General features: G+C 46.8%; 1 protein-coding gene across 14 annotated transcripts in view; it reads right to left on the bottom strand.

The window, feature by feature from the left end:
- Window positions 1-16,194, bottom strand: part of Rimbp2 (RIMS binding protein 2) — a 198,722-nt gene that overhangs the window by 124,865 nt on the left and 57,663 nt on the right. For 13 of the 14 annotated variants that reach the window (XM_087577809.1, XM_087577811.1, XM_087577812.1 and 10 more), the window contains exon 2: window positions 13,465-13,577. The gene's annotated coding sequence lies outside the window, so the exon portion shown is untranslated. 14 annotated transcript variants of the gene reach the window in all.

Here is a 16,194-nt window from a genome sequence, read left to right as displayed (position 1 = left end):
GGTCACAGTGTTAGGAAGACTGAGAACCACTGTCCTAGAGAGCTAAACATTTCTATGAAAGGGTCATAGTTAAGGATCCACAGTGCTACACTGCCAGCAGCCCACCCATAACAGCCTGGTCCATCCATAGGTATGGACAGTCGGTGGGGGTATGTTTCTAAGCAGACACTGCCAAGCAAGTACAGAACAAGCTATTCATGCCGGCAACTAATCCTTGGGTAAATCTTGAAACAAAAGGGCAGGCTAGAGTATAGAGGTCTCTCTTTCTGTAAAAATATAGGCATGCACCCTCCAGAACAAAAGCAAACCAGTAGCCCTCTGCCACGGGAGCCAGATATGCTCACGGTGAATGTGAACTGAGCCTTACGATTCTGAAGGTGTCCACCTTCTGATCCTGTCATGGTTCCAGAGCCGTGTGTCACCACCTTCTAAATCATGTACTTTAAATGCACACAGTTCATTTCTTTATATAAATAACATATATATATATATATGTTTATTTATTTAATGTATGAGTGCTCTATCTGCATGGAACCTGAATGCCAGAAGAGGGCATCAGATCCCATTACAGATGGTTGTGAGCCACCATGTGGTTGCTGGGAATTGAACTCGGAACCTCTGGACGAGCAGACCACAGCTCTTAACCACTGAGCCATCTCTCCAGCCCCAGCTCATTTCTTAACAGATACTCTTTAATGAGAGGTGGAATGCTATCTCGATTGAAGAAACGATCTTTCTGTTTCTTTGAGACAGGATGTGTCTTACTGTGTAGCCCAGGCTGGCGTCTGACTTTCAGAAACCTTCTGGCCTCAGCCTCCTGAGTGTTGGGATAGCAGCTGTGAGTAGCACATCTGGCTTAGAAAAATGCATTTCAAAGAGTGTTTGTGATGGCTAATAAGCTCGACTACATCTGGAATCAACAAAAACCCAGGTACCTGGGCACGCCGGGGAGAGATTTTCTTTACTGGATCATTTGCAATAGAAGACCCAGCCTAAACCTGGACCATACCTTTAGGTGGTGGCCCACATAAAGGGACATGGCAAAAGGGAGCTTATACTTTCTGCCTGCCACCCTCACTCTCCCTGGCAGGTCCATTTAACCTACTGCCAAGTCATTTCTTCTCTGGTAGTAAAACCTACTTCTTCAGACTCCAATGTAGAATAAAGACTGGTGAGGGCTGGAGAGATGGCTCAGTGGTTAAGAACACCGTGTTTGCTTTTCCAGAGGTCCTGAGTTCAAATGCCCAGTAACCACATGGGGAGCTCACAATCTGTAATGGGATTCAATGCCCTTTTCTGGTGTGTCTGAAGACAGCAACAGTGTGTATGTATGTGTGAATATATATATTATATATATAAAATATATAAAATGAATAAATAGATCTGTTTTTAAAAAGACTAATGCGATATCCCGCACCCTGGACTGAACAGCTATAGGATTCTTGACTTGTCACTCAGGAAACAACCATTGTTGGACCAGCCAAACCAAAGCCTCTGAGCCACTCTAATAAATTCCTTTTTAAGTATATATAATAGATTCGTTCTATCAAGTTCTGGTCCTCTAGAGCAGAGATTCTCAACTTTGCTGATGCTACAACCCTTTGATACAGTTCCTCATACTGTGGTGATCCCCCCCAACCATAAATTTTCATTGCTACTTCTTAACTATAATTTTGCTGCTGTTAGGGACTGTAATAAAAACTTGTGGTATGTAGGATCTCTGATGCCTGATCCCTGTGAGAGGATCATTCAACCCCCAAAAGGGTCACGCCCCACAGGTTGAGAACCACTGCTCTAGCGTCCCACCCCCACCCCCAACCAATACAGTATTTAGATTAAAAAAATCATAGAAAGTTACCTGCAACAAAAATGGAAAAAAAACCCTAGTATTTATAGAATGCTATTGAGTCTATTACATTGATGCTCACTGAGCTGTACCCTTCAAGAATTAATCAGACAACAGTTCCCTATGTAGTCAGACAGGATGTCTTTTTACCTCCTGAGCCCTGTCCACATCTCTATAAATTGAGCTTACCCACCAAATCACACCTGAGAGCTCTCAGCATTTCCTGCCGGGATGCCAAACAGAGATCTCTTTCCTAGGACCACTCTCAATCAAACTAGGAAAGCTCATAGGGGATTAGAGTCTCGACATCAAGGTAAATTCCCTGTGGTTCAGCAAATCTAAGCGGCATCACTATCAAGATCACTAGGAAGGAGGAGTCAGTCAAGGCCACCGGGACTCCTGTCTGCAGAAATTAGACAAACTTCTTCAGCAGTCTGCAAGCCTCCCGGACAGGCCCTCTCTAGGTAAACCAGGCAGGGCCAGAGCAAAGGCTAGGTTTCCTAGCTGGCCAATATGTTTCTCTCCTTTATTTCTTGTTGGATTGGTAGTTGTGAGGCCATAAGTCATCCACTGTGCTTGAAAGGGAGCTACAGCCACAGATAAAAAATTAATTTACTGCCTAGCCCAGCTTCCAGCTTGATGCCTTAATTGAGTTTATTATGAGGACGGTGCTTTGCTTCCATGGTTCAGCCTGGGTCCGGGCCTCAATGTTGGACGAGAGGTTTGCAAGCTCAGTAATGCAATTAGCTCCCAGCACACAGACCACTTTTTCTCCAGGGTCGGTCTGAATCTACTGTAGGTCTCTGCGCACACGTCATGGAGACAGAATTATCGATCTATGTATATCTTCAAAGCCTTACTCCAGCAAGTCGAAGCCCAAAGAGAATGATGGGAGAGCAGAATCGCGGCTGAGAGAAAGGCTCTTCGGGAGATGCATATTTATTAATTAAATTAAACATCTAATTCAGCAGCTACTGTGCATTTGGAATGCAAACGAGCGTGGTGCGATTCCCTAGGGAAACCTATGGCTCTCCTAAGTAAACGGCATATAACTTGAGAGGGGTTAAAGAGAACGCTGTCTATTACTCCCCTATTGCCTCTGGCCATGGAAGGGTTCCAGAGATTTCTTTATTTAATGAACATTATGCATAGTGCCAATATATAACAGCCACATGGCAGGCATTAACCCTCATGATCGCAAAGGATGCTGGTTCCAGGCATTCACTGTGGTTCTTCTGCAGAAGAGGAAACAGAGCCCTTCCATCATCATTCAAAAACCTAGTTGGGGGCTGGAGAGATGGCTCAGTGGTTAAGAGCACTGACTGCTCTACCAGAGGTCCTGAGTTCAAATCCCAGCGACCACATGGTGGCTCACAACCATCTGTGATGAGATCTGATGTCCTCCTCTGGTGTGTCTGAAGACAGTGACAGTGTACTCACATATATAAATAAATAAATCTTTAAAAAAAAAAAAACAAAAAAAAACAAAAAAAAAACACAAAAAACCTAGTTGGATTCTGTTCCTTTCAACCCTGAAGCTCCCTCCACAGGAGATCTCAGGGTGCTAGCTGGGCTAGCAGTATACCAAACCCACCCACCCTCTAGAGTCCTGAGGGAATCAACTTGATTGGTCTCAGGGCCGGAGAGATTGTTCTCAGCCGACAAGAGCATGTACAGCTCTTGCAGAGGACCAGAGTTCAGTCCCAAGCACTCCTGCTGGACAGCTCACTACCACCGATAATTCTAGTTTTGAGGGATCTAGCACCCTCTTCTGGATGCCATGGGCAATTACATGCTGACGTTCCTACCTGCGCAGAGAGGTAATGCATGTAATTTTAAAATCAAATCTTTAAGCAAACAGGCAAGCATGCATGCATGATTTCTGGACACCTAGTGTCCAGTCACGGGGCAGAGTTGTTCCCCTACACCTCTCAAGGGCAGTTTTTTTTTTTTCCGGAGCTGGGGACCGAACCCAGGGCCTTGCGCTTCCTAGGCAAGCGCTCTACCACTGAGCTAAATCCCCAACCCCTCAAAGGCAGTTTTAAAAGTACAGCTTTGCACACCATTCAATCCGATTGCCAGTTTTTTTTCTAGTGCATATGGCCCTGGGGTGACTACATGGGGTGGGCCTGCTCTGAGAATAGAAAAGAAGTAACAGGCAGTCCTTTGCCACATGCATTGTCTGGCACTGAAAACCAAAGCCTTCCCTTGAAGGGAGGCAGCTATCCTGCTCCAGGGAGGCTTGGTTTGAGGGGTGTAGATATGGAGGCCCATGAGCTGTCTGCTCATCCTACTCTGGTACCACCTGGCAGCACCTCAGACCCTCCAAGGCAACAGCCCTGCCTTACTTTGGGCAAACATTGTAAGGATGTCATGTTGGAATCAGGCTGTTGTTCAGGCCGAGATACACACAACAGCCCTTTCCCTTCTCACAGACACTGACAGAGACACCTGCAGAGACACTGAATCTCCAGCTACCACACTTCCCAGAGCCAGCGTCTCTCTCACCTGGGGAACTGAATTCATATTAGAGTGGGTATTGGCAGCCACATGGCCTGCTCCCCACCCTTCCCAGACTCCTGCCTGGGAATCAGAGAGCCTCCCTGCAGGCACCTACTGTGAAACCCTTATCCTCTGAAAGGCAAAAGAGACCCTCCCCAATGTTATCACGAGGGCCCTGATTTCTCTCCTCAGATCCCCTACAAGTTGGCTATTCCATCTAAAGTGCTAATACGTCTTCCCATCGACTTTGGTACTCTGCGTCAGTATTCCCCTTGAACCCATATCTGAGACCTTCCAACGGGAGGAGTTTAGCTGTCTCTGTGGATGACCTGGAGATAGGGTCCACTGTTAGGGAGACTTTCGAGGACAGAGGAATCTGAGGTGGGTATGCAGTGCGACTCTTCTGGGAGGCTCCCAGGTCCCCAGAGCAATTTTACAACTGCTGGGGCAACTGTGCTCTCTCCTAACCCCGCCCCCAATCCTCTGTCCAAGTCTGAGAAGCCCTCAATCTGCCACCTGTAGCCCTCAGGGGGCCCCACTACATTCCCTCTTGTTGAATGCCAACAGCACAAAGTCCTTAGAGACAGTAGGCTAAAAGGCCACGCGGTGTTAATTACCCTTTTTAAATAATGCATAGAGCTGGTGAGGCCCAGAAGCAGAGCTCTACAGTTGTTGAGGGATAAGGTCTCTGGGCTAGAGGATGATCTAGCCATGCCTACCTTGCAGCCAGCCTCCTAGTTCTCAAAGCTACTGTTTGGAACATGGCAGACTTCCTTTGGAGAGCCTGACTCTGATTTCCCTTAGCAGATTTCCCAAGTACCCAGATGCCGGGAGATTGACATCTGCCAATCTCACTTCCATACGTCGGTTTACAGACCTCAGGTTGCCAGACTCTGGGCATCAAAGGACTGAAGGGGCTGAACATCCCCTGACTCTTACGATGGATACAGCCCAGCCACAATGTACCCTTCGCCTTTGCTTCCCATGCATGCTCTAAGTTGCACATACTCCTGCCCCAGAATGCAGGGCCCTCTCCCTGCAACCCCTAGGAACCAGGCACAGCCTAACTGCCGGTCTGTGCTGCTGGCTACTTACCAACCATATGACATGACCCCACGCCACTCTTCTGAGACACATATGAAGGGACTTCCACTCTGCCTGGTAGGACAGAGCTGTCCTTGGAACACCCACCAGGTTGCCATCTTGTCTGTCTGTCTGTCTGTCTAAGCAAGCTATGGGGAGCAAGCCAGTAAGCAGTACTCTTCCATGACCTCTGCATCAGCTCCTGCCTCCAGGTTCCTGCCCCCAGGTTCCTGCCCTGCATGAGTTCCTGCCCTCGCTGCTTGATACTGAGCTGCCCCATGGAACTGTGAAGGAAATAGACTTTCCTCCACACACTGCTTTGGTCATGGTGTTTCCGTGTAGCAACAGTAACAAAGATATCATCCTACAAGATCATGCAGCTCCCAGATCCAAGAGGCAGGGCCAGGGGGTATTGCTTCGTCCTTTGGCTTGGGGATGGTCTGGTGAGAAGGCATCTGGGTACCCTCCTCCAGCCCAAGGTGGATGCCTGAGTTGAGTCAGGCTCCTTTGAACTTCATCCTTGAGCAGCAGAAAGTCAGGGGGCAGCCCATCCTACAGGGCCACCCTGAGAGCCCTGTGCTGACAGAGCTCTGTAGATTCTTCAGGCTTTTCTGGTACTTGTCCTCCTTCATAAGTTCCCCTTCATAAGACACATAGCTAGGGGCTTGCAAGAGGGCTCAGCAGGTAAGGAAGCTTTCTGTCTAATATGATCACTTAAGTTTGATCCCTGGGGTGCGTATTATAGATAGAAAGAACCAGCTTCCACAAGTTGTCCTCTGACCTCCATACAAAAGCCACAGTGTGTACACACACACACACACACACACACACACACACACACACACACACAGAGAGAGAGAGAGAGATCAAGAAGATAGATAGATAGATAGATAGATAGATAGATAGATAGATAGATAGGAGCAAAGGAGCTGGAGAGGTGGCTCAGTGGTTAAGAGCACTGACTGCTCTTCTAGAGGTCCTGAGTTCAAATCCCAGCAACCACATGGTGGCTCATGACTATCTGTAATGAGATCTTTCTTCTGGTGTATCTGAAGACAGCAACAGTGTACTAACATAAAATAAATAAAATCTCTAAAATACATACATTCATACATACATACATACATACATACATACATACATACATAAAGTTAAAACAAACTTAAGCCCCTGAAATTCCCTCAGAGCCTCTATTAATCAGTATATGATGGGAGGGTAGCATGTCTTCTCTCAGACTCATAAAACAAACAAAATTCCCTAATAAACAAGAGAGAAAGCAAAAGAGGAGCCCCTGCCCTCCCCACCCCCATCCCCCTACCTCATGCACCAGCCCTGGGAAGTATGGCCTCTCTGGTTTGAATGATGGTCTCAGACACTGATTCCCCTGAGCTTCTACATGGACCCAGGCGACAGGTTCTTTGAAAGGTGCCTGCCAAGGTTGGGACAAGCGTGGAGACCATGTAGTGATGGTACCTTTCTCTTGTCTGTCAACAGAATGTGACAATGGGCCAGGTCTGTACGCAAAGTACCTTATGAAGAGCTCCAATGAAACCTAAAGCCAGCCTAAAGGGGAAGGAGTTTGCTTTGCCAAGACAGTCTTTGAGCTCCTGGATCGTGCCGTTCCTGGACCGGAGAACTTTCACCTCAGCTAGAGAGGTCGATCCCCTCTCACTCGTTTCATCCTTACCTGTAAGACTTTGGAGCTGCTTTCCCATTTCCACCCAGACAAAGCCCTTGACGTGAGTGACGTCACTGGTGTTGGGACTCCAGAGACTTAACCATTCAGCTGTGTCTGCAACCTCCTATCTCTAGTCCACAAAATGAACAAGAACAAGTCGGCCATTGGTGGCCCGGGATCTGCACTGGTAAGGTCACGTGGCAAACAGGTGACATCAAGACGTTTGTGGGGCTGGCGATGTGGCTCAGTTGGTAGAGTGCTCGCCTGGTACTGGGAACACAAAGCCCTTGGTTCGAATCCAACACTATATAAAACCAGATACGGTGGTACACATCTGTAATCCCAGCACTTGGTAGTGGAGGCAGTAGGATTGGGCCTTCAAGGCCAGCCTGGGTTGAGGGGGGTGGATGGGTGGGTGGGTGTGGGAGCACCCTCTTAGAGGCAAAGGGGAGGAGGGGTGGGATGGGGTGTTGCCAAGGGGAGACTGGGAAGGGGGGCAACGTTTGAAATGTAAATAAATAAAATAACCAAAAAGAAGAAAAAGAAAGTAACAACCGGCAGTAAACCTTTAAGCCCCCCGCCTGCCAAGGACTAGGTAACTAACTTCCTTAGAAAATAGCAAAGCTTCCCCCGAGTGTCAGGGGCCTCTCAGCTGGAGGTCCCAGGGAGTGGTCCGGACCAAACCCCATCTTGGTTAGTATTTAATTAAAAGCTTGCTTTAAATTAGCTCAGTTGTTGACTTCTCTTCATTGAAACTCAGGATTAACAAAAGCAAGCTGAGCAAGTCATGGGGAGCAAGTCAGTAAGCAGCATCCCTCCATGGCCTCTGCATCAGCTCCTGCCTCCAGGTTCCTGCCCTGCCTGAGTTCCTGTCCTGACTTCCTTTGTTGAACAGCAATGTGGAAGTGTAAGCAGGATAAACCTTTCCGCCCCAACTTGCTATTTGGTCACGGTGTTTCATTGCATAGAAACCCTGAGTAAGACTGTATGTCTCCCTCCTCCCCTCTCTCTCTTCAATCCCTTGCAGCCTTTGAGACAAGCACAGAGCCCTCAGCATCCCTGTCCTGTAGGCCAGACAACCTCACGTACTTCCTGATAGAAAGTCACGAACAATCAATCCTTCTGCCTGAGGCCAATGCCGCCCCACGTTGTCTTGCCTACTTAAGAAGAAGTAAACAAAATCAGATTTGAAATGGATAATTGCTTTAGCCAGGAAGAATAACAACATAAAAAAAAAAAAAAACCCAGACATTTCGGCACAAACTGCATTATGACCAGACGAGATCTGAGGCCCCTGCCAAACCACCCACCACAAAGTTCAGCCTAGCTTGGTGGTCCTTGGCACCTCAGGAAGCCTCAGGAAGTGGCCACCATATGCCAAGCAGCCCAAGGCATCAGAGGTTCCATCTCTGAGGGCAGAGAGAACAGGGTCCCTACTTCTCAGACATGGCTCCCTGAATGTGCCCGTTGTTAACTGCCATTTCTTTTAATGAGATACATATATAGAACGAGGAAACTTTGAGTGCAGTCACTGGATTGCGTGCTAGTTAGGACACTCAACTCCCATGCGTGCACGCGCGCGCACACACACACACACACACTTTGCCTTTTAAAACAGTGTCTTGCATAGCCAAGGCTGGCCTTGAATTTATCATCTAGCAGAGGATGACCCCTCACTCATAATCTTCCTTCCTCCACCTCCCAAGAAGCCTAGGATTTTTTCCTAACAAATAGTTCTACCATCATGCCTTCTCCATCCCCACGCTGCTCCCACCCACCTACAGTTATTCACATCTACCATCGTTTAAAAATATTAAGTGGAAAATTCAAGAAACAGTAAGTTTTATTATGCACTGCAGCATACTGTTACAGCCGGTCCACTTTATCGCTGGGTGTTAGTCTCTCACTGTGCCTTATTGACTGATATGTTTGGGAGCTGGGGGTCAAATCCAGGGACACTGAGCTGGGACAGAGCTCTAGTTATTCATTTGTAGATTAAGTTTTGCCTTGGCCCAGCAGAGAACAAAGTGTGTGTAGGGTTCAGAACTCTGTGACACTCCCTCCCAGAGGTGGATGTCTCAGAACACATCCCCATGAAGGAAGGAAGGGGTTATATTTTTCCCACTAATACAATAGGAGGCTTTGTAATTGCTATTGTTGCTTCTGTTACCTGCAGAATATTGCAAAAATAAATGTCAGGGTTGGGGCAGTGGAATGGATATACACAGTGGTTTCACCAAACAGAAAACCCTCAAATTCTCCAGAGACAAAAGAGATGTTCTCTCTCTCTCTCTCTCCTTCTTCTTCTTCTTCCTTCTTCCTTCCTTCTTCTTCCTTCCTTCTTCCTCCTCCCCCTCCTCCCCCCTCCCCCTCCTCCTCCTCTTCCTCCTCCTCTTCCTCCCCCTCCCCCTCCTCCTCTTCCTCTTCCTCCTCCTACTCTTCTTCTTCTTCTTCTTCTTCTTCTTCTTCGTCTTCTTCTTCTTCTTCTTCTTCTTCTTCTTCTTCTTCTCTTCCCTTTCTTTCTCCCTTTCTCCCTCCTTCCTCCTCTTCTCTCCTCTCTCCCTATAACCCAACAAACACTTGGATCTAATTTCTGTTAGCAGAGCTTCAAGCAAACAGTGGTTGTCAACCAAGCCAGCAGACAGGCCCTAGCTGGCTTATCTAGCAAGATAAAATAACAGATGGTGTGCCTCAAGGTTCTCAGGCACAGGGCTCGGGGTGGCAGGGGTGGAGGGGGGCATTTCCTGCCAGGGTCAGAGATCCCTAACTCAATAAATATTTAGCCAGCTCCTGAAATATGCACCATCAGGCAACGTTAGATCGTGTACAGCACACACCCAAGTAAGAACCTGAAGATTAACCCTCATCCATTTTATAATACCGCACCAACCATATGCATACTTGTGTCTTTGGGGGTCACAACTTCAGCAAAGAAATATCAAAGTCTAATTATGGTAGTCAGTGGGATTCGCAGTGGGGAAGCTATCCAGGAGTGTTTTAACATTTATTTCATACGCCTCTGTAAAACGTGATTTCTTTTTTTTTTTTCTGGTACATCTGTTGCCTTTGCAATAAGACAGGGTAAATTATTTAAAGCTACAGTCACACTTTGCACTTCTGTGAAAGAGATGGGGATTCCAGTTTTTCCAACTCAGACCTGTGAATAAACATTTTAACTTTTTTTTTTCAATTCACCAGGGACCCCTGATCTCTGAAGGAAAGTTTCCAACAAAGTTGACAGTCATGGTCTTTACAGACTTATTCTAAAACTGCTTAACACCTAATGGTCGTGAAGGCATGCTTAAGGTGACAGACTAGGACATCCCTCGGGGTTGAGGTGCCTACCCTTCAGTCAAATGAGCATCCCCTCTGAGTCTCTGGGTTGGCGGGTAGATCTTGTGTTTCCAAATGCTGGAGACTATCTTTCTTACTTTCCCTTCACAGTTAAGTAACTCAAATGTTCTGCACCCTTCCAAAGTAAGTGAAAAACTAAATTTAGATGCAGTTCATAGTGGTATATGTTCAGTTCAAGTCAGTGTTAATCTGCCTCACACATACACACACACATCTGTGCTTGCACACATATGTGCATGCACACACATGTGCAAGTGCACATTGTACACATATGTGCACACCCCTACTGCACACACATATGCATGCATACACACATGTGCATGCACACACACACACAATCAGTCCATTGCAAACCCAGAAAAGATTCACACATGCTATCTATCCATCTATCCCATAGCTCTCAGCCCCAGAATAACCAAAATGTGAAACTATTCTGCGGTAAGGAGCTTTCAAGATAATCTTCTCTAACACCTAAGATAACAGAGTAACTGTGACCCATCTTATCATGGAGCTGACACTGAATGGACACCTGTAGTGGGTTGGCCTAATGCTACTTGCATTTTAACGTTAATACTGGGCCCCCAAGACTGGTTGCTCCAGAGAGGAGAGAGTTCATAAGACGCTGAGTGACCCTGCCCCCAAATTATTTCTGATTGGTAAATAAAGATGCCAACAGCCAATGGTTGGGCAGAAGAGCCATGGGTGGGGTTTAGGCTTTGCATATTTGGGGTCGGAGAAGAACCATGAGGAGAAGAAGAGTACAGGAGGAGGAAGGGGAAGCCGCCATGGGTTAGAAGTCAAGAGGATGTGACCCTGAGGGCTGGCCAATTGGAGCTAAGAGCAGCCCAGATGAAACAGAGTGAGTAATAACTCGGGGTTATCGATAGGAAAGTAGATTCTAATAGCATAGAGGGTAGATATCTGCCCAGCTCTTGTGCTGTGAAAGGCTTATTGTAAGTATAAAGGTTGTGTACGTCTTTCATCTAAGAACTAAAGGCAGGGTAGAAACCCAGATCAGAATTAAAATTTTCTACCACAGACACACTGGGGGAAAAAATGCAAAAATTATGACACCCCTACCTCTTTCAGCCAAGCCAGGCCCTCCTCCGCATTCTTTATTGCTGTCTGTGTCCTGGATTGCCCACTGTCTGAACTCCATGACTCCTCCTGGATTTTTAGTACAAACACCTGTTCACTCTAAATGATATCTGCTGTGTAATTCATTTGTTGCCATTGTAGAGACAATGATAAAAATTGAAGTTTCACGGTATTTTCCAGGCGGCTCCCTCCTTTGAGGATGTCACCTTTACCTTCGGTGAGGACCTGTGGCTGTCCCGTGATGGGATCCAAATGATTACCAAGCACATATTCCATATCTAAAATAGCTGAGCAAGGCATATACAGACCCTTTCTGCCTCCCTGCAGGGCAAGAGGAATCAAAGGATTGGGTGTAAATTCAAGGGTACGGAACATACTGGCTAGGTCCTTTCCTCTACAGCAGTAGCATCATCATCAATATCATCAATATCAATGTCATCATCAATATCAAGTGAAATAATTATGGTAGCAATGATACCATCATCCCTATTAATATCACAATCATCATCATCATCATTATCATCATCATCAATATCATAACTGATACCATCAGGATCATCAACATTGATATCACTGTTATTACCATCAATATCATCACCATCCGCAGCAGAAGCAGCATCGATATCACCATTAATATCCTCACCATCATTGTTATCACCAACAATATCAATGTCCTTGCTATCAATATCACTATCAATATCACTGCCACTGATAGTATCATAATCATTCACATCATCCAGAGCATCCTCAAATTGCCACCATCACCATCCCAGCAAGGCCATCCCCTGCAGTGTGTCCACCATGGGACATCGTCACCTCTCCCGGCATGTTGCTTGGAGTCGCAGGCACACCATGTGATTTTACCAGAGCCTCACCCGTGCCCTGCATGAGCAAGTTCTGTGCCTCACTTTCTGCTTCACAACCCGAATACAAATGGAACAATTATGGCAGCCACTGCCGGGCTGGCCAGTTGCAGGTTGAAAGTCTGAGGCAGCAGACCCAACTGGTCTGTGGACCCCTTCACTCCATCTCTTGGGCACAGTGTGAACTCCCCTGTGTTCAGGCCACGCCTTTCTCCACATGGGAAGCCTCAAACCAAACGCCATTCAACGAAATCGCTTTTCTTCTGAACTACTCTGCACTCTTCAGTGAGCCTGGCATAACGCAATCAGAACTGACTTCAGTGCGGACCGGAAGATCCATTTCCTTCGTCTTCTCACTCATTCTGAGGAACACCATCCCCCAACATACGGAGGTTGTGCTTGTCTGAAAGCTCCTTGTGCCACACTGACTTGTAATAACACTCGGAACACAGAGGGATCTTAAGAAATACAAGATGTGGGGTTGGGGATTTAGCTCAGTGGTAGAGCACTTGCCTAGCAGGCCCAAGGCCCTGGGTTTGGTCCCCAGCTCCGAAAAAAAGAAAAAAAAAAAGAAAAAGAAAAAAGAAATACAAGATGTGACTTACAATCACCATTCTAACCTAGAGTTTGAAGTCCTAGAAAACAGGTCCAGCTACCTCTCTCTCTCTCTTTTTTTTTTTCTCCTTTTCTTTTTTTTCGGAGCTGGGGACCGAACCCAGGGCCTTGCGCTTCCTAGGCAAGCGCTCTACCACTGAGCTAAATCCCCAACCCCCAGCTACCTCTTTCTTGATTGGTGCTCCACACAGTTAGTTCCCCATGCTTCTGATCTCAGGACCTTTGCACTGCCACCTCTCAGGATACTACCTTCTCAAGAGCATGGGCCACCTTCAGTGTGTGCTCACTCCACCTTCCCAAAGGCATACCACTGACACTCAATAAACCTGTCTTGACCAAACTGCTGAACCTCGAAGACCAGGCACAGCCCTTATATGACACAGGAAGGAAGGACAGAGATTCCAAAGGGCCAGAGGACCACTTACCATCGATCTCTACAGCCGTGTTCCTGTCTCTGGGTATAGTGGAAGTCTTCCCAGTGTTGGGTCTGATCGAACCGTCTTTAGCACCTGCGGTCTTCAGGTATGGCGGGTCATTTCTAAAGAACAGGAAAAAAGCACACATGAGCAGGAGTGACTATGTGGGTTTTCTGTCTCTTCTACCTGAGGGGCAAGGGAGTCAGGGGCGATGCTACTCTGTCAATACCAGCTGAAAGAGTGACCTGACTCATAGTCCTCCCAGCCTAGAACTTTCTATATCATCACCTGAATTTCTTGGTCAGTAACTATACAAAATAATAGAGTCCAGACATAGGACTTCCCAGGAGGCTCTCATACAGATCAGGCTGGTTTGAACTCACTCTGCATCCAAGGATACCCTTGATACCCTGGTCTTCACACCTCCACTTCCCAAGTATTGGGATTGCAGGCACGTGCCTCCCAGCCAGCATATATATGATGCCCAGTGATTGAACCCAGGGTCCCCTGCGCACTACACAAACAGTTTACCAGTAGAGCCATATCCTTAGACACAACTCCCAGACCCATGATCCTTAGTTTTCCAGGTTCTAGACTCTGCAAAGAGGTACTTAGAGATTGCTCTTGTTTGCTTTCCCTTAACTGCGATTTGAAAAAAAAAAAAAAAAAAAAAAAAAAAAAAAAAAAAAAGACCAAACGCAACTTTGGAAAGGGGTTATTTGGGACACACTTTCAAGTCACAGTCCAACTGAAAATGGCCCCTACAGATTCATAGGTTTGAATGCTTGGTCCTCAGTTGGTAGAACCATTTGGGAAGGATTAGGAGGTGTGGCCTTGTTAGAGGAGGTGTGCCAATTGAGATGGGCTTTAAGGTTTCTAAAGCCCATGCCATTCCCAGTTGGCTCTCTCCTGCCTCTCTGTCTATAGATCAGATGTAAGCTCTCAGTCATGGCCGCCTACCTGCCTGCTTCCAGCCATGTTCCTTGCCATTAACTATCATGGACTCTAACCCTCTGAAACTGTAAGCCCCAAATAAACCTAAATATTGTTTATATTAGTCATACTGTCTTATCACAAAACTAAAGGAGTAACTAAGACACCAACATTGGGGGACATCACGGCAAGAACTCAAGCAAGAACTGAAGAAGAAACCATGGGAAACTCTGCCTACTGTCTTGATCGCAAGTTCATACTCAGCCAGCTTCCTTATATAGCATTGGTCCAACCTGCCTAGGGATGGTACTGCCCACACACTTTAATCGTCAATCAAAATAATCTCTGGTAGACGTGTCTATGAACCAGTCCGATATTCCTCAGTTGAGACTCCTCCTCCTACTTGACTCTATGTTATGTCAAGCTAATGATAAAAACCAACGAGCCCTGGGCTCTTTACCCAGACTGAGTCGAAGACAGTTGGGTATACAAGTCAACATGAGAGCTCTCCCCCTTTTGTCTTGTTATCAAGACACAACTGATGACTTCAGCACCCAGAAAGGCTAAATTAATACATAAAAATCAAATGAAAAATGAACACCCAGGAGGGAGTGCCCATTTGGTACTCTCAGGTACCAAAGAACAGAAATAAATCCCCAAGCATTGTCTGTGATCAAAAGGCCACCTTGCACCCGCCCACCAGCCCTCTCTAACTACACCTACCAACCCTTTTTGACCCAAACTTTCTCTTGATACAGTTGCTCCCAAAGGACCCAAAATCTTGATTACGCCCAGCAGAGCCTGGGTTGGAGACATGATGAGGATCCTAGTCCATGGATTTCAGAATGAGGCCTTCCCAGAACCCATGTTCACGTGGATGAGAGTGGGCAGCCACCTCCTGAATGGGAGTGCCAAATTTGACAGGAAGGAGCTTGTACTGGAGTGGGTCTCAGCTGAGCTCAACAGCTCCATGTACCGCTGCACTGTCCAGAACCTACTGGACTCCACTGATACACACACTCAGCTCATCGTATTCGAAAACCCAAATATCCCAAGAGGAACAGGGGACTCCGTGGTTCTGCTTCTGGCCCCGCTGGTGTCCGGCTCACCCTGGTGCTTGCCCTGACAGTGATCCTGGAGCTGACATGAAGATGCCGCCCCCTCCCGATGCTCCAGTGGCCCAGCATCTCTGCGATCGATTTTCATTTCTTTTCTAAACTATTTCCAGTCTTGTTCTTAGTCTTGGCCCATGTCTTGACTTCCTCACTGGGTTTAATTAAACAAACAGAGCGATTTCCCTCCCTGCACCCCCCCCCCCAAAAAAGGCCACCTTGCACTGACCTTCTGATTAGAACCTTCCTAACTGAAGAGAGGCTGGGAGGTTGCTGCTCTAGAGCCCAACCATAATTTACCTTAGGCCATCTTTAGTACCCTTATAAATAGCCACTTATTACCTACCCACACCACGGCAATCATTAAAAAATCCTTTCCTTCTACTAACTGAAAGGCTGAGTAACATCAGATAGTGACACGTGAGTCCTACCACAGAGGTTTTGAGGCTCTGATGCAAGCCCTTGATGCTCACAACAATGAATTGAGAAATGACTCGCTTTCTGCCTTTGTTACTATAAAAACTTTATGAAAGGCTTAGCATGCTGCAACAAGTAATTCAGCATAAGATAAGTCGTTGTTTGTAGGCGGTGGTCTCTCCTGTGTGGCTCCAGAATAAACTACCGCTTATCCCCTCTGAGGTGAGAGTTGTGCTTCTGTGTTCACGCCCCAGATCCTCCACTGGAAACAAAGTAT

The sequence above is a fragment of the Rattus norvegicus genome, chromosome 12 (genome assembly GCF_021556685.1).
Source record: "Rattus norvegicus strain SHRSP/BbbUtx chromosome 12, alternate assembly SHRSP_T2T, whole genome shotgun sequence".
NCBI classification, from domain to species: domain Eukaryota; kingdom Metazoa; phylum Chordata; class Mammalia; order Rodentia; family Muridae; genus Rattus; species Rattus norvegicus.
Note: the sequence above shows the minus strand (reverse complement) of the source record. Positions and strands in the feature narration are given on the sequence as shown.